This window comes from Gastrolobium bilobum, unplaced genomic scaffold (assembly GCF_033153095.1).
Source record: "Gastrolobium bilobum isolate Gb01-03AN ecotype WA unplaced genomic scaffold, APGP_CSIRO_Gbil_v1 utg54129, whole genome shotgun sequence".
NCBI classification, from domain to species: Eukaryota; Viridiplantae; Streptophyta; class Magnoliopsida; order Fabales; family Fabaceae; genus Gastrolobium; species Gastrolobium bilobum.
In genome coordinates, this window is record NW_026899960.1 from 6438 (window position 1) to 26555 (window position 20118).

A 20118-nucleotide genomic window follows, 5' to 3' on the forward strand; every position below is an offset into this window, starting at 1 on the left:
CAATAAGTATTAAAGTTTTAATAGCGATGTTAACTTCAAGATTTTTTCTATAATGCTCTCATAGGATGTTTTTTCTATAATAGGAAGGTTTTACTTATATTTTTTTCTTGTTTGTGAGTTTAAAAAAATAGAAGAAAGAAATAGAATATTTTTGTAAAATCCTCAAATACCTTCTCATCCTTAAAATTAGAGTTCCCCAAATATGAGGGGTTTGAGGAGGACTTTTAACTCTCAAACAAGAGGAAAGAAATACCTTTCATTTTTCATCCCTTCCTTACCCCCTGAATCCCCTTCTTTCTCTTCTTCTCCAACGAGATAAAAGAGAAAAATGTGTATAATTTTTAAATAAGTAGTTATGATCAAATAACATAACCACATAATCATTTTTTCACATGAAAAAATCCAAACCTCTCCCAAAACACGCTTGGAGCAAGGGATGGCTGCAACTTTGAAAGCAACTTGGTTGTTCGTACGATAATTTGAACCATATATGAATTTAACAAAGGACAAACTGGTGCCCTTTCAGAGACAATTGTTACTTTGTTAGTTGGAAATAATTATTTTATTGGGGTATAAATTTTTTGATTGTCTTTTTAATTCTTTATATACTACTTTATCGGTTTGAGAGTTTAGGGAGTAGGTTTGTTTAGTATGTCAATATTGCAGTGAACCAATGAGATAATAAAAATTAGAACTCAATTATGGAATCACCTTGTAGAGAGTCTCAGGCAGGGTATGGCTGAGAATCGAGAGGGAGGTGAAGGACATGATTGGCTCTATACAGCTGAAATCCAGCACAATAACAACAATGAAGAATGGTATGCAAAATGTGACTCTCAATGGAAAGTGAGGTATTTATAAGGGGGAAAACGTGGATTTATATACACGAGAAGCATTCTGAAGACAACTACAAACTCTGGATCCAATATGGTCAAGAATATGCGGCATAACCAAGTAATGAATGTTATAATCCTTACATGCATCAACCTCCACAGATCAAACACACGGCCAACTATCAATCAACATCACCAATAAGACAATTAATGTTGTTGCTTTGGTACTTCCAAAGGAAAAACACCACCAATCTACTAAGCAGCTATCTCACCTAGGACCCATTTAACCACACTCACAAATTCAGTACCACATCCTACAATTGAAAATGAGAACCCGCCCCTTAAACAGAAAAATAAACAAACACAAGCATTCTCTTCCCATGGTCACAGTCAATATCCACAACCAGATTTTCACATCAGACAAAGGGAATTGAAATCCCCACAAGCAACTTCTATACAATAATAATTAAAAAATCACTCCCCATAAACACCGATTAGCGAGAGAGAGAGAGAGAGAGAGAGAGAGAGAGAGAGAGCGAGAGTAGGGATGAGGACAGTTCTTATATGCATCTTTATCCTTGTATATTTGCAAGGATATTGCTTCCCAAATTCAAAGTCGTGACCTTTCAATCATAAAAAAATAGTTTTAGCAGAGACTTGCTTTCTTTCTACACAAAAACAACAATAATAAAAAAATAAAAAAAACCTAGTGGTACAAAGCTTCTGCTGTGTGCAGGTCGAGTTAAGAATCAGATTCATTGTGTGAGTCTACAGTAAATGCATGAATCCAATCTGTAAGGTTTCCCTTCAAACTTATACACAATAACTTAAAGAGACAAATTCAGTTGAAATTGAATAAACACACAACACAAATCATCCACTCCCAGTAGCAAAATCCACAATTACTAGAAAATACATACATAGTGCATACCCATCATCCTTAAGACAATGAAAATCTCAACTTTCCTTTACCCTCTGGCCTTGAGTTCGGCGAGGCGCCTAGACAAGTCATTCTCGTCGACCTTGTCTGCGGCGTCCATGGCGGGAAGCGCATGAGCCGCCGGCTGCGGGAGGCCGACGGAGATCTGAAGGCCGTAATCGTCTGCGACCTGCTGCATGAGGGAGTTAACCTCGCCCTCAGGGGTTGAAAGCGAGGTTGATCCAGCCATGGCGGATTCCATGAACTCAGCCTGAACCTCCATGTTCACGAATTGCTTCTCGAAGCTGTCCATGGTCTCCGACATCTTCTGGAGGTTTCCGGTGGCGAGGGAGGATTCTAGGGATTTCACGATTGTTCCCATCGACTCGCTTATTGTCGACATCTTCGCCTGCGTTTCGAGGCGCGCGACGCAAGACGGAGGTAGTTCATCTGCTCCGTTCGCTTCCGGATGGCGTTCTCGTCGTAGATTCGAGCGCCGTCAATGTTTCCCTTCTCGATCGCTTTCTTCACCTTTAGCTTCTCCGATTTCTCGTCCTTCTCGCATTTTCGGGCTTGGCGCTGTAGCGATTTCGAGGTGAGTTTCAGCTCCATGATCTGGTTCATCAGCTTCTCCGTGTTCCCCATTGTTACCTAATTAATTCCTCGAGAGGTAGAAGAAGAAGAAGGAAAAAAAAAAACTAGGGTTTTTGGGTGAATTTGAAAATTTGGGGATTTTGATTGAAAGAGGGGAAATGGATGATGATGTGATACTTGTGAGTTGTGAGGAAACGCATATTCTTCTACCCGCGCCCTCCAAATACTTATGATAGGGAACACCGGATGATCAAAAATCAAGTGTACTCAACTCTCTCTTTTTTTATTTACCGCGACTATTTCAATTTGAACCAATAAAATCGTAAAAAAATACATAAAATGAGTATCACAATTACGGACTAAATTAAAAACGATTTCAAGTATAAGGATCGATTTAAAAACAGTTTTGATGCAACGACAAGATTAAATGTGAACATAGATAAAAATGTAATTAAACTTTTGGATTTGAAGTGTTATTTATATAGTATATATAGTGGCAGAGCCACTTATATGTTAGTTGATGCCTTAGCTGATGTCAAGGCATCAGTTAATTTTTAAAAGTAACATAGATTTTCTTTAAAAATTATGCACTTCTTTAATATTAATTGAGTTTTTTAAATTTGATACTAGCTAAATTATAGTTAATGAAGTTTTAGCACCAACTGGGTTTTTCTTCTAATTCTGCCATACGTATATGTAATTCAAATGAATTTGATTATAATGATAAATATATATTATCTATTTTTTTATAATATACAAATTATCTAAATTCCTTATCATTAAATCAATCCTAATTATTTATATTATCCACTTCCAACCCAATGATATGCAAAGGGGATTTAGCGCCAATTTTTTTTTGAATAGAACCAAAAGTACGACTTGTAAGCCCTGCGCGGCTGCGCCTAGTACAAATTCTCTAGCGGGGCGTTTGATTGAGGAGAAATTTGTTGAATACTAGGGAAATAGAATTGATAGGGAAATGGTAAGAAAGTGAGATAAAGTGAGATAGATAGGAAAATGTAAAAAAAAGTTGTTTGGTGGGGAAAAATTTTACTGGGGAAATTATGTAACTTTTATAAAATGTATGTTTGGTTGGAGGTAAGATATAGATGGAAAAATAATATGAAATGACAAAAATAACCATAGAAAACCATTCTTTTTGTGCGCTTAGTTAAAGGGTATGCTGGTCTTTTGATTAGTATCAAGTTAAAGCAAATAGGTTGCTTTCTAGGAATACCACACTGGTTGTGGGATAGTTTAGCCGGCTATATGCACAGAGATAGATAGAGAACTTGGTTTGATAGGTTTTTGATTTAGATAGGTAAGTAAGAAACCAAACACAACCAAACATGGATATCTTATATTCCCACTACCCATTTCCCCATCTATCTCAACAGATGCCAGCAACCAAACACCTCCTAGGAGTTAGGAGTTAGGACATCTCTCTCAAATCATCGTATTTTCCTTTTTTTCTTTCTGTCTATTTCCTTCCAAGTTTTTAGTTTGTGTTTATCTTATCGTCTCCACTTTCACCGCTTCCCTCAAAAATCTCGTCATTTGTGTTTGTGTTTGAGCGGACGTTTGGTACAGGAAAAATTTGTTTTTATCCGAAAAAAAAAAATTGTCAAAAAAAAAGAGGAAAACATTTTTTATGGGATAATTTGCGAAAAGATGTTTGGTAAGCAAAAAATTTTGACAGAAAAGTTAGATTAATTTTACTAATTATGTTTGGTTGATTATAAATAAATGATGGAAATCTTTATCAAAATGACCAAAATACCCGTAAATTTTGAATATTGTTGATTTTCTTTGTGTCACCCAACGTTATAATTTAGGAAGGGTCCAACTCTTTCGCTCTCTGTCTCTCTAGCGCTGAGGAGGTTTGTTTGCTTCTTTGCGCACAATTTCCCTCACCTCTGTCCGTGGGGCTGGAAGTAGGGTTCTCGGAGTGAAGCTACACACCGCCAAGGCCGCCTTGTGTCAGACCTGTCCGTCCGCCACCCACACGGTCTGGTATTCCTGCATCGCGAAGCTGTGGAAAGGCACTAACGCTGAACCTCAACGACGCTGCAAGCTGTATATCCGAACTTGAAAGGTCTGGTAATTTTGTATTTTCTTGTATAATTGACATTCAGAGGTTGTCTTTGAGGTAACTCTCCACAAATATCCACACTTTGTCAATTTGAGATTTGTAATGTTGAAGTTTGGACTTACAAGTAACTCTCCACAAATATCCACACTTTGTCATTTTGATATTTATATATGCAAGTAATTCTCACTGTCTGCCTGTGGTATAGTAATAATAATAAGTGTTTGGTAATGATGTAGGGTTTAGCTGTTGTGGGTTTCTGTGTCTCACACAAACAATTGTGGTCGAAGGGATAATGGGTTGAGATGGGTGTCAAAGTGTTTGTAGTGGCCATTCTTCATGTTTATCCTCATCAAACTTGAAGATCTGCGATTGTGGTCTGACCACTGTGGTACGCAAGAGTGGGACAAAAAAGAACCCAGGCAGGAAGTTCTTAGGATGTGCTAATTTCAAAGGGGGTCCAAAATGTAATTTTTTTGAGTGGGTTGATGAACCCACATGTGTTAATTGCATACAAAAGGATAAATTGTTGAAACTTTATATGGTTTTGTTTATTGTACTTGTAATAGTATTTGGGATTGTGGTTTCTACAACGAAGAATGCTTGTTGATTTGTATTTTAGGCAGTAACGTACCAAGTTGTAAGGTCTGTAGAAACATTTTGGTTAGTGTGGAAGGTTTTCTGGTATTTTTGTTTGTGTATTATGTAACATGTCCTTTACGACTTGGATGTAAAATTTTATCTATAGTTGTGTGCTAAGAACCATGTAAGTATTAACTTGAAGTTGGTATTGTCATCTGTAATAGTATTTGTAGCTGATGTCTTTCTTTATACTAAATAGTCTGTGATTCACATGCATAGATGACAGTGGTTATGGCTACCAATACTTGGATGAATATTTATGCTTTTGTAATTTATAATGGATGTATATGGCATAAGTTTCAAGTAGTTAGTGGAATTAACTGGAGATGAAGCCGTTGTCATGTAAGTTGTTAATTTTTTCACCTTCTGTTATAAATATAAACCATGTTAGTATAGAATTCCTAGTTACCCTTGATTATATTGTGTTAGTTTAGTACTAAACCTGTATGCCTTCTTATGCATAGGTGTAACTTCTAATATTTTGAAGTATATTCAGCAGGTTCTACTCGGGTGTTGTTGCTGGAGCAAGAGCGACAATATTATGTGGGAAATCCTTTGGTAGGTATATGATTAAATTAGTATATGTTCCCACAATTAGAAAATGCTCCCATTATCCTTTGATTATTGGCTATATTTGTTGTTTACATCGTAGACATAACCTTTAAAAGTAGGACAACTTAACACATTATACCCATTGTGATTAGGGATGATTGTGTGCAAGGGTATTGTTTTCTGCCACTTTCATCAAATCTTGGACAGGTATATAAAGAAGCAATGGGTATTTCATCTTCCACCTTGCAAGTATTGATCTGAGATTCATCTTCCAGCTTGCATTTGGAGACTTTAGAGTCTATTTCAGCAACGAAATCCTCTGCATCAAACACAACATCTTTGACCATATCAAGCCAGGCTTTCACGTGTTGTTTTCTGAACTGCTTTTGTTCTGCATCATCAACAACAGCTTTGATATACAGCAGCGTTGCTGTTTAGCTTGTTCAACAGCGTCTCATTGAGATTTCTTCGTTGAAAGTAGCTCACAACTTCAGCAGAAGCCAGCTTCTCAAAGGCAACTTGAAGGAAAGAAGAAATAAGAGCACCACCAACCAATTCTAGTGCCATGGTAGGAAATGGGTGGACTGAACCGGAAGTAGAAAGGATTATTACAGGAATTGGCTATTTTCTCAATGATGACTTTGAAGATCACTTTCCTTGATGACTAGCCAACCAATATTTGTTGAGTCTTCCTGGAAAGACAAACATGTAGAGTTAGGACCTTTTATTTGTCATGTCTTTATTTGATTTGTCTAGCATCAGTTTCATTAAAACTCAGCCATAACTTTCTGTTCGTTTATGAAACTTGAATGCATCACATTGTCAAAGTACCTACTGTCGGATAGATTTTGCTTATCTGCTTGTCAGCCCAAATCACAGCTGTAATAAAAGTAGAAAATTATATTGAAAGAAGAATACACATTTAATAGGTGCATAGAGTTGTGAAATGTGATTCCCATTGCCTTGGCCCCGCCCATTGTAATGAACACTAGCATATTGTGAGTACCGTTTATGTGATAAGGATTTGTCAATTACTGTCAGCATACATCATAACCACTAGTACATGTACCAAAATAGTTGACATTGTTTTCGCTGCCAATGAAGTGAAGCTGGAAATTATAGTAGTTCAACAATTAGAAACTTTCATGATCGTGGAAGATGTAATAAGTGCTGAAGGGGTAATATACATTTACGGATTCAGACCAATTAAATCAGCCGTAATGCAGAATTGCTCATTCCAACTTTTAAAATAGGCCAAATGCTCTAAATAAAAAATTTCAATATTCAGAAAATCATGGTTAATGCGTATTTGTTTACTGAATTCCTTCCATTGGGGTCTTTTGTTTTTCTTTGCCCAGTTGTTTTACCAAGGCTTATTTTTCTTATCATTACCACCGTTCATACGCATAGCACCATATTTTTTTATTAATAAACAAGCCTAATACATACTTACGACAATTGTACGTGCTTTTATGTGATAAGGATTTTTTCTCTAATTTATCCAATCACACAACCAATAAACGTGTCTCTCAATCCACTAATTCATGCGCGCACATATTGGTTTTTTTTTTAAACAGAATGCATCCGCACAAGAGCATATCATTTTAGACCTATGTAACTCAATAGTTGCTGAGTTACATCGGTGGGGAAATATTGGTGCTGAAAGGATATATCAATCATTATGGAGTTGCCTGATGACAGTAATTGCAGCTACATGAATATATATAATTGCCTGATGAGATTAATTGCATCAACTTGAACATGAAAATACATACAACTTATATTTAATTACTTCACAGTAACTTACAACACATGGACGTAATATATTTCTGTTGTTGAACAAAGGTTCATTAGGGAGCAAATCTGTTGGGGAAACTCGGTTCCCTCAGATCGGCTAAGCAGCCTTTGTGCGGAAGTCAATCAACAAGATCCTGATCTCGGATCTCGGCAATACCTCTGCCTGAACTTCACCAGGTCAGGCAGCGCAGCGGAAAAATCAAAATGAAAACAAGAGAGAGAGAAGAAGAACACAACCAGATTTAACGTGGGAAAACATTCTCCAATGAAGAAGTAAAAACCCACGGGACCTAGTCCAGATCAAAAATCCACTATGAAAATAATGGTTACAAATAATCAAATACACCAATGTGGTGGTTAACTCAACCTCTCCAACAATGGTGATAATCAAACTACCCTAGAGATGTTTCACTCAAACTCTCTCTAGAGATCTCTCAAATGCAAAGCATAAAGCTTTACTCAAACAATCAAACAATTTTTCTCTCAAATTGACCTCTCTTATCTAACCTAGCCTCTACCCTCAACTAATGAGTATATATAGAGGAGGTGGAAATTAGGGTTAGGGTTTTTAGGAAACCCCTCAAATGGGCTTGGGCTTAGCATTGAAGGAGGAAGCCTAACAAATCTCCCCCTCCGACTTCAATGCGTCGACTTCAGCATCAATCCGGCTCCTTCACAGCAGTCTTCAAATTTTCTTGCTGGAACCGGCTTTGTCATCATGTCGGACCAATTTTGGTCTGTGTGCACCTTGACGAGTTCGAGCTCTCCACCTTCCACCACATCCCGGATCCAGTGATACCTCACATCAATATGTTTTGTGCGGGAGTGATAGGTAGAATTCTTTGCAAGATGGATTGCGCTTTGATTGTCACAACCCAGCTCGTACTTGTCTTGATCATGGCCGAGTTCCATGAGGAACTTCTTCATCCACAACATCTCTTTGCTTGCCTCAGTAGCGGCAATGTACTCAGCCTCAGTTGTCGATAGTGCAACACATTTCTGAAGTCTTGATTGCCAAGAGACAGCTCCTCCGGCAAATCTCATCAAATATCCTGTAGTCGACTTCCTCGAGTCGGCGTCTCCCCCTAAATCAGAATCCGAGTAGCCTTGCAACTCGGCTTTGCCTTCTCCAAAACGGAGACATAAGTCGGTCGTACCTCGTAGGTACTTGAAGATCCACTTCACTGCTTCCCAGTGCTCTTTGCCGGGGTTTGACAAATACCGGCTTACCATTCGAACAGCATACGCCAAGTCGGGTCTAGTGCAAACCATTGCATACATCAAGCTTCCGACGGCGGATTGGTAAGGGACCTTCATCATCTCATCTTTCTCTTCATCAGATCTCGGACATTGCTTCTGGTTCAGCTTTATGTGTCCGGCTAGGGGGGTGCTCACTGTTTTGGCTTTGTCCATGCTGAATCTCTTCAGAATCTTCTCAATATATTTTTCTTGACTTAGCCACAGTAGCTTCTTCTGTCTATCTCGGATAATCTTTATTCCGAGAATCTGCTTTGCAGGGCCGAGGTCCTTCATTGCGAAGGACAAGCTCAACGCCTTTTTCAGGGCGGCTATCCTCGATTTGTCTTTCCCTACAATAAGCATGTCGACAACGTATAACAACAAAATCAGAAAATCTCCGGCCTCATACCTCTTCACAAATACGCAGTGGTCGGCATCTGTCTTTTCAAACTTATGATCAGTCATGAATGATTCAAATTTCTTGTACCACTGCCGAGGTGCTTGCTTCAAGCCATAGAGACTCTTCTTCAACCGACATACCATGTCTTCTTGGTTTGGAGCTTGGAACCCTTCTGGTTGCTCCATATATATCTCTTCTTCTAAATCACCGTGAAGAAATGTCGTCTTCACGTCCATTTGTTCTACCTCGAGGTCCATTGAAGCCGCCATGGCTAATACGGTTCAGACCGAGGTCATTTTCACCACAGGAGAAAAAATCTCCTCAAAATCTACTCCTTTCTTCTGATTGCAGCCTTTCACTACAATCCGGGCTTTGTATCTCGGCTTTTGCCCGTTCTCTTCATTCTTAATCTTGTAGACCCATTTATTCTTCAAAACTCGTCTTCCTTTAGGAAACTCGGTCAGCTCATAAGTCTGTTTCTCGTGCAGAGACTTCATCTCGTCTTGCATTGCCTTTTTCCATTCTTCTTTCTCTGAGCTCATCACAGCCTCATCATAACTCTGAGGCTCACCGTCTTCAGCAACAACGGTGTATTCATCAGATGGGTATCTCGTAGAAGGTTTTCTTTCTCGAGTTGTATATCTCGTAGAGGGTTTTCTTTCTCGAGTTGTATATCTCGGTTGTTCTTCAGCTAGAGAACCCGGTTCATCATTCTTATCCCGGATCTCATCATCAACTCGGACCTCAATGTCTTGGTCATCTTCAGCTTGTTGCTGATCATCATTTTCTTGATTTTCTCCCCCTGCTTCAGCTCGGACAGGTGGGATGGGTTCTTCACGTCTGACAGTAACCCGGACTTTGGGCTTCGAGATGTCATGAATGTTCTCATGCTCATGAAAGATCACATCTCGGCTTCTCACGATCTTCTTATTGATAGGATCCCAAAGTCGGAACCCGAACTCGGATTTCGGTGAACCGAGATAGATGCATTCTTTTGTCTTCGCATCGAGTTTGGCCCTTTCATCTTTAGGGATATGCACGAAAGCTCGGCATCCAAACACTTTCAATTGATTATAGGCCGCTTTTCGACCTGTCCAGACTTCTTCTGGAATTTCTTCTTCAAGTGGCCGTGATGGTGAGAGGTTGATCAAGTCAACAGCAGTTTTGACGGCTTCTCCCCAGAATGATTTCGGTAACCCGGCATTGGATAACATGCTTCGTACCTTCTCTTCAATTGTTCTGTTCATCCTCTCAGCCAGTCTATTTAACTGTGGAGTCTTGGGGGGCGTCTTCACAAGTCGAATCCCGGCCGCTCGGCAGTATGCATCAAATGGGCCGCAATACTCACCACCATTATCAGATCGGACCACCTTCAATTTCTTGCCAGTCTCCCTTTCAACCATAGCATGGAATTCTTTAAAGGATTGGAGTACCTAGTCTTTAGTCTTCAACAAATATACCCACACTTTGCGGGAATGGTCATCAATAAATGAAACAAAATACTGAGCTCCTCCAAGAGATTTCTCCGACATGGAGCAAACATCAGTATGGACGAGGTCAAGAATATTCCTTCGTCTTCTTGGTTGATCCGGTCTCGCAAAGGAAACCCGGTGATGTTTTCCAGCTAGGCAGTGCGTGCAACTCTCCAACGCTTGGCCTTTCAACCCGGTCAATAATCCTTTCTTGTTCAGGATCTGTAGCCCTTTCTCGCTCATGTGGCCGAGACGCTTGTGCCATAGCTCCAAGCTAGATTCATATCGAACAGAATTGGCTTCTCCGCCATTGATTTTTCCTTGCATCACGTACAAGGAGCATTCCTTCTTACCTCGGGCCATGACCAAGTTTCCCTTGGCCAGCTTCCATCTCACACTACCGAAGTAGTTCACTAACCCGGCATCATCAAGTTTGCCTACCGAGATTAGGTTCAAACGCATGTCAGGAACATTCCTCACATCCTTCAACACAAGTCGGCATCCGACATCTGTGGTCAGAGTTACATCACCGACACCAACAATCTTGCTGGTCACTTGATTTCCCATCTTCACGACTCCAAAATCACCACCTCGATAAGAGGAGAAAAAACCTTTGTGTGGAGTAACGTGGACGGAGGCACCGGAGTCAATAATCCAGGTGCATTCATCATATGCAACATTCAAATAATTATCCTCACCAAGGAGGAATATCTCAACACTAGGGTTTGCAGCCACCGCAGTGGTGCTCTTGTCTTCCCTCTTCTTGGGAATAATCTGATCCGGCTTCACAGAGCCGTTCTTCTCATCATTCTATAGGGTCCAGCAGTCTGGCTTCTTATGGCCTGTCTTTCCACAGTAAAAGCACTTCAACTCATATTTCGGCTTTGACCGACATCTGGACTTGTCTCGTCTGTCACGACCTCTACCTCGGCTTTTGCTTCTACCGCGGGAGTCAGATTTCCCTTTGTTCTCAGCAACGTTGGCCTCAGACGTACTCGAAGTACCTCGTTCTCTTCTCCTGGATTCTTCGCCCAGGAGGCTGTCTGTCACGACATCCATCTTCAATTTTCCATCTGGAGTCGAGTTATTCAGGGTCACCACCAGAGTATCCCAGCTTTCTGGCAGAGAGCTCAACAGCAGCAATGCCTGCAACAATTCTTCATCAACTTTCATATCAGCCTTTGACAGCTGATTCACAATACCTTTGTAGGTGTTCAGGTGTTCAATCATGCTCATGCCGTCCTTGTATTCAAGCTTAACAAGTCGGCGAACCAGGTGTGCTTTGTTCCTGGGAGTCTTCTTCTGAATCATGGACTCTAATTTCGTCCACAACTCGTACGCGTTCGTGAATTCGGACACGTGCTCAAAGAGACTTTTATCAATATATTTCCTGATCGTGGCTACCGCCTTCCGACTCAGGATCTCCCACTCCTTATAGGTCTTGCCCGCCGGTCTCTCATCAAGGATAATGGGCTCATGCAAATCTTTGCAGTAGAGATGATCTTCCATCATCGGTCTCCAATAAGTGAAATTGTCTGCGGTCAACTTGAACATATCTCCATCATGAGTTATGTCACTGGTCTCCATCTCGTCTCCCTCAGAACCCGTCGAACTCGGGCTCTGATACCACTATTGGGGAAACTCGATTCCCTCAGATCGGCTAAGCAGCCTTTATGCGGAAGTCAGTCAACAAGATCCTGATCTCGGATCTCGGCAATACCTCTGCCTGAACTTCACCAGGTCAGGCAGCGCAGCGGAAAAATCAAAATGAAAACAGGAGAGAGAGAGAGAGAGAAGAAGAACACAACCAGATTTAACGTGGGAAAACCTTCTCCAATGAAGAAGTAAAAACCCACGGGACCTAGTCCAGATCAAACATCCACTATGAAAATAATGGTTACAAATAATCAAATACACCAATGTGGTGGTTAACTCAACCTCTCCAACAATGGTGATAATCAAACTACCCTAGAGGTGTTTCACTCAAACTCTCTCTAGAGATCTCTCAAATGCAAAGCATAAAGCTTTACTCAAACAATCAAACAATTTTTCTCTCAAATTTGTTCTCTCAAATCTGACCTCTCTTATCTAACCTAGCATCCACCCTCAACTAATGAGTATATATAGAGGAGGTGGAAATTAGGGTTTTTAGGAAACCCCTCAAATGGGCTTGGGCTTAGCATTGAAGGAGGAAGCCCAACAAAATCAAGTATATAAATTACATGATGATTGCGTCGAATTCTCAGTAAGAGCTCCCATATATGGACTAATCACAAGGGTAGTTGTGATTAATTTTTGAAGCAACTGTCATCATGGTAAGGCCTTCATTGACTTATGGATTATAGCCACACCAACCAAACTATAAGGTAAGTACTTGTTGTCTGCAACACACATGGAATACCAGCCCTTCCAGGAATCACACAATGCCATTAACTAAACCAAATAGGAAAAATCTTTATGTTAGCAACAAAACGAAAAGAAGCAATTGGTTCCCACATCTATGGTTCTTATATGCACAGTAACCTGACCAATTAAAATGTACAGAAAAACAATTAAGGATAAAATACCTTCTGTGTAGGGGTTCATGCAATGAGACAATGTAGAAGCACCAGGTAAATGATATGTGAACACACACAGTCAAAAAATCCAAAGTCTTCTTCAAAATTCTGTAACAAACAGTAATGGCAATACGCGATGAAAATGGTTAAAATTGATATTGTAACTAGGAATTCAACCATCAATGATGTTAGTATATGGATGTCCTAGAGACAATCTTTTAATTAGATTAGGACATATGTGGGCCTTTGTATTGTCGCAAATAAATAAAAGCACTATTTATCCTGTTTCATATTTTGTCTCAATATTACTGTTAATATTTTATATGAGTAACTGGATAAACCCCTTGGAATAAAATAGGTATCTCTTGAGTATCTGTGATAAGATCACGATCATGAGGATTCAAGGATACTGGATATTTATTCCTAATTTTATGTTCCTAGTCTAGAGACACTGAGAATGGGGATTAGTGATCTCGGGTAAGACTAGCACGACTTATCTACTTGTATTCGGACAGTGGCGGATCCAGAAAATTAACAAAGGGTGGGCACTCAATAAGTTCAAGTACATATAGATCTAGGTTTGGCCTGGAACGTGACTTGCGAGCAACGACCGGCTAACTGGATCTGGTTTAGATTTAGATCTAGATTAGGTTTGGATAATGACGGTATAGGAGAAAAAAAACTCACGGAAAAATAAAATAAAAGAAGGAAAATTAAAGGGGTATGATATTATAACAAGTAACAACCAACTAGGCTTACTACTAATCAATTTCACCGTTAGATCGATTATGTTGATCCAGCCGTTATATTTATTTCCATCTTTGTATGGTTATGATCCCCATATTTAATATAAAAAAATTAAATATGAGAAATCATAACCATATACAAAGGTAAAAATAAATATAAAGTATTAAATATGAGGAATCATAACCATATAAAAATAGAAATAAATATAATCGTTGGATCAACATAATCAATCTAACAGTAAAATTGATTGGTAGTAACATTGATACTAACCCTAATTGGTTGTTATAATATCCTACCCCGAAATTAAATTGAAAAAACTTTAATTTTAAGAGAAGAATATTTTTATTTTTTCACATCATATTTTAAGGGTGGGCACTTGCCCCCCTTCTCTTGTACCTCCATCCGCCTCTGTATTCGGATGCAAGGTAAAGACCCCATGAGCTACAGATATGGAGATGTCTTAGCTAAAGTCGTGGGTGGATCTATAAGGGTATAGCTCGCACTGAACAGACCCACAAAAGAGACTCTATGAGGAAATCTCACAGAGAGTATCATTAGAGTAGTCTCTTTATATTTGGGTATGTCTTTCCTTAGACCAGAAGTTATTACCTAGACTGTGTTCTAGAAGGCATGCTTTGACTGTATACCTCGTCTGCCTAAAACATGGAGACTCATAGGTATACTGTTGGGCTTGTCCTGAAAGAGCACAGGACTAGGGTGATAAGTATAACACCTCACGATTTTAAATCAAGTAATTAAAATATTAAGTGAGCAATCAAGTCGTGGATTAGTGAAAATCCTAAAGATTTGGCCAAAATACAAAGAAAGGGCAAAACGGTAATTAGCCAACACGCAACCCTAGGAAGATAAAAATTGAGTAGAAGGTCTCATATGGTAAAAATAACCCTGGAAATGGGTTCAGAACGAAAAATTGAGTGGATGGGCAAGTTTCAGAAAAATCAGTGAATAGTGTTTTCGCGGGTAAAAATATCGCGTTACGATTGCACCGTAAAACGTGCCAGTTGAATTTTGAGCTCTAGGTTTCAAATATGAGTTAAAAATGGTCTAATGAGTTAGGAAATATGATTTCTTATAATATTCGATGAAATTAAGACAGTTTGGGGAAGCGTGCAAATGGCGCGCGTAATAGCTTAAAACAGTGTTTTCTCCGAACGAATGGAGGACTCTTAATTCATCTGATCAAGCCTAATTAAAGGGGAATAGTTAATGTTAAAAATTTGAGTTTCTAAATAGGTTGTGAATTTACGGACGTTTAGTGGAATCGGAGGAAAATTCGGATTAGTTTTAAATCGCGTGAGGTGGCGGTGGGACCCACCCCACTTAAGTGACTTAAGCCACATGTGCTTGGCACTATTCATGCATCACTTTCCTCCCTTCTTCTTCATGAAACCCGCAGCCCCCTCCCCCAAAAACCCCATTTGCATTCAAATTTTCTTTTCACCATAACTTGATCATTTCTTAACCAAATCAAGTGATTTTTGTGTTGAAATTTGTTGGAAACAACCTTCTAAACACATTGGTACCACTCTTGAGCCTTGAAACCGTGTATTTGGGGAGATATTGGCCATTTACAGCCACGAAATTTTGGAGAAAAAATGGTTGTCCATGGAGCTTTTTGATCTTCCATTGCTTGGAGGAGTCTTGGGTTAGCTTCTAGCCTTTGTTGTGAGTATGTTTCCATCCCATTTACATGGTTTAATTGTGATTGAATTTTTGGAAACCTAAAGCTTGATTTGATGATGTGTTGTGTTAGAGAGCTCAATTTGAAAATGTGTATTAGATGATAATGTGTTAGAATGATGTATTAGAGCTAGAAATGCGATGAAATTTATTGGTGAAAATTGATGAATTTAACTTAGAAAAATTTGATGATCATGATTTTGGACTTGTGAATTTTGGTGTTGAGACTTGTTTGATGAATTGTGGCATGATGGTATGATGATATAATAGGTTGTATGAAGGTTGGAATGATTAAAGTTGTATGGAAATTCCTTGGAATGCCATAGGTTAAAATTCGATTCTTTGAGGAAAGATTGAGGAATTGATGTTGAAAAATGAATTGGATAATGATTTGTGTAGTTATATGGTGCTTAGATGGGTTGTGTTGTGCTTGGAGAGTGTTTGAATCAATGGAGAAAAATGAATTGTGTTAGAGACCTAAATGAGCCCAGAATGAAATATTTCGCAAAACGATGCGTAAATGTCGAAAAACGGAAAAACGACGATTGAACTAGCCTCTAAACAACCTAAGGGAGTGTTATAAAATGAGAAAGAAAATTTAGGAAAATAAATCTCAAATTTACACCTACATGGCCGAACCTCCAAGGGGAAAAGGGGTGATTTGGCGATTTTCGCGTTTTGATGTAATTCGACGCGAAAATGACGAACCGGCACTTGAACCGGCCTATTGACAACCTAATGAGACGTAACAAAATGAGAAAGAAAATTTAGAAAAATAAATCTCACATTTACACTACAATGGCCGAACCATCAAGGGAGGATGGGGAGGATTTTTGTGTTTTTGCGTTTTGATACTATTTGACGAGTACTGATGGATGTACGTTATTGTATAGGTTGCCGTACGTCGACCTGAATCCCGAATCTTGAATCAGTGAATTGCCCTTGGTCCGGGACCAAGTGGATTGAGGTAAGAAATTGGTTCATTACATGTGTAATTATAAATTAACGTGTATGGGTTGAACTGAGAGTGATTGGGAATGTCCTCTGTGTAGGCATTCCGCTGTGTACCGAGTTGAGGGATAAGCTGCTGCGGAGCTTGTGGAAACGCAAATTAAGGTAACCTCTTGGTACTGGGGCTTGTTCCCCTTTTCTGTTCCACCTTGCCAGTTGATGGCAACGGTAGGAAGTGTGTATGAATAGTATAGAACACATGAGCATGCATGCATTATTGCTATGGGTACTTATGTACCGAGTCTCTGGCCAGTAGACAGTTTTATTAGCCTTCGGGCATTTTCGGACTTCCGCTGGATAGGTCTCCAGGAGGGAGTTCCAGTTGACTGCGGTCATGGTGTGTGATCCGGGTAGGAGCACACTAGGAATGTCTTTGGCGTTTTGGTTGGTTTGGGCATCATGGTTGTGGTTTCTGTGAACACACCTTGGATGATACCCATAGGCTTATATATGCCGAGGGCGTACGTGGAATTGGGGTTACCATCCCGTATCGTCGTATTTTGTTTTCTTTATATTCCCCCTTCTCTAAATCCCATGCTATATCCCGTTTTCAAAGTGGTTGTTGTATTCTATTGATATGCATCGAAGTGAACCATTGGGTGGAGTTTTCTCCAGAACCTCTTGGTTACTGAGATATATTCGTATATCTCACCCCGTCTCGGGGCATTTATTTCAGGAGGTAGCAGTGGAGCAGGAGCCTCGGGCAAGAGGCCCGCAGAGTGAGCGGTGGAGCGCTTCTTATTTTGCATTTTGTTGGCCGTGTGGCCTAGGCTAGACTTAGGGCATGAACATGTCATTTGTATTTATTAGTAGCTTCATTAGCATCTTGTTCATGCCATTTTGCCTAAGTCTAGTAGTGATGTATTTGGTTATGTTGTCTTTTAATTAAGTCGAAATTTTAGAAGAATGTAATTTGAAGTTTTAGTTTCAAGTTGTAATTTGTAAAGCCATATTGTAATAGTATTGATGCATGTCTAATTATGATGGAAGGGCCTTAGGCCTATTTTAGGTTATGATAATATGTATGATGGAAATATGCATGAAAAAGGTGTTAGTGATTGCAACTACTTAAGAATGATTAATATGGACTCTATGTTTAATAACTATAAACTGGATTGGGTTGTAAGTGCCCCAAGGCGTTGTTGGTCCTTGTGTGTGCCACCCATTGGATTATTACTGTATTATCATGTGTTTATTAGGTACATTGAGGTTTTAAATGATCTTTTACAAATTTGGGATTATTGGAAAAACAAAGGAAACTCTGGCGAATTTTCTGTAGAATTGGCAGATTTTAGGCGAACTTCGGAAGAGCATATCTCCCTCTATAGAGGTCCCCTAGGGACGTGCCATACGTCATTTTGAAGGTTGAGATGTCCTCTACCTTGTGTCAAAATTTGAGGAAATTCTGGGTTGATCTTCGGCCTGAAATAAATAGAGAAACACGGACTGCCCATGTGCCCCTGCACCTGAGGCAGATTCTGGACCGGATTTGGGAAATTAATTCCCGCTTCGTTTCTCCGTCAAATTAAGCGTGTGATATGTCAAAATGAAGTTTGAGATGTCTAGTTTGTAGGATAAAAATTTGAGAGCAAATGGTTGAGTCGATTGAGTGCAGTAATTCGGGAAAAGTGAGTGGTTTGGGCTGTTTTTGGGGTTGTTTGGGCTAATTGCTTATCCAACTTCAAACGGCGATAACCGGAGCAAATGAGCTCCGAATTGAGCGTATTTTAGCTTGTTAAAAAGGGAATTAAGTAACACAAAGATATAATCTGAGAAGTAGGGTTGGTTGCGATCTGTTTGGTCGCAGAAAAACTTAGAGTGTAACATATTCGAATTGGTGTAAAACGTAAAGTTGGAAATTGGCTAAGTGAGTTTATGGGAACTCCTTAGTAACTTATAATAAGTAACGTAAGTGATAAAAATAGTTTAAATAAGTCTTCCGCAAGAGTTTATGGTTACGGTCACAGCTTTTAATTATTACGCCTTTTTATGTTTTAAATGCTCGCGTAATAATCGGAAAAAATTTATTCGCGTTTCATAAATGAACTGCTGTGATTGTAACTGCGCTTAATATCATAATTAATGTTAACAATACCGGTACGTAACGGGCTGTTACAATAAACGTTTGAATTTAAATGTTTGAACTCGAATTTGAATTGGCTATGAAAAGTTGTTTCATAACAAAAGGATAAGATGAGATCTTGTTGGAACAAATTTCTTGTATCAAGAGAAGATCTATGGAGATCTCCAAGGGCTGATTTGGGGCGCCATTTTGGTGGGAGATGATTGTCATCTTGTCAAACCAACAAGCTCCAATCAGATTTGGTTGTTGAGAGAATCAGTGAGCTAGTTGGTTCAAACTTGAATGCAACAGCTCAAATGTATCTGGACCCTTTTGGGCTGAATAGGGGCGCATGAATTGGTGGTCATATGATGACCATTGGTTCAGAATTTTGACTAGATAAAGACCTAGTCTTATGAGGATTCAAATGCGAGGTTGTTTGGATTTTTGAATTGCAACAACTCCACCTTTGTCTCATTCACTTGTGCGCCACTTTCATTATAAGTAAAGTAAAAATTCTGATTTGATACACTAATTCTCTCCCTCTCTTGTGCGCCTAGTTGGTGAGTTCATCCTTAAGGTTTTTCAGAAGAACCTAGCCAATTCTTCTATATACCATTCCCACTCTTGTGAAGTTTTCATGCTGGAGATTTTACTCTTCTAAACACATATACCTAGCCTCCTTCTTCACCTATTGAGCGCATATCAAGCCTCTCTGTGGTGGTCAATTGGTGGCTTTCAAGAAAGCGTTCTTGCATCTTGACGTGGGTGGTGTGGATCAACGTTAGAGGGTTTGAACCCTTCAAACCTAACACTGATCGTCTTGGAGTTTGAACTCACAAACAAAGGTAACATCACACGCCATAAAGCATGATTCTTTATTGCATGTGTAATTCCGCATATGAAAAATTTTGTTTTTCCCTCTCACATGCTACGGCCTTCAAGGCCATTTTACTTTCAAGTGGTATCAAAGCCCGGTCGCTTTACCATCGGCGGGTGATGGTACTTTGTTTGTGAAATTAATTTTCTCACGGTCAAAAGGTCTTTTTGTTAAAGATTAATTCTTTGCATGTGGATTTTTTTTTATGAACATGTTTAATATGATTATGGTGTTCATATATCTACATGACCTCATGGTTTTGTTTGTTTTGATTCTTTGTGAAAGTTTTCAGAAGAAACATTTTTTTTGAAAAGGGAATATGATTCTGCCATGATGTGAATATTCAAATGCATTATTTTCTCCATGATTTTATTTAATAAAATCTTTGTATATGATGATGTATGGTTCGGCCATATGAGTTATGGTTGAATAAATGGTTTAATTTTTGTGATCTTTGAGAAAGATTTGACAAAGATTTGAATTATGCATAAAGATGCAAAATTCGACCATTGGGAGAAAATTGGAAAATTTTTGAATTTTGATTCTTGTTTTGATATTTTAATTGTTAAATTATCAAAATATATGTGAGAAAATATTTATATAATATTTGATATTATGTGCT

At 39.1% G+C, this 20118-nt stretch overlaps 1 pseudogene; it reads right to left on the minus strand.

The window, feature by feature from the left end:
- Positions 1 to 1457: 1457 nt before the first annotated feature.
- LOC133294398 (ESCRT-related protein CHMP1B-like) lies at positions 1458 to 2526 on the minus strand (annotated as a pseudogene).
- Between the last annotated feature and the right edge of the window lie 17592 nt (positions 2527 to 20118).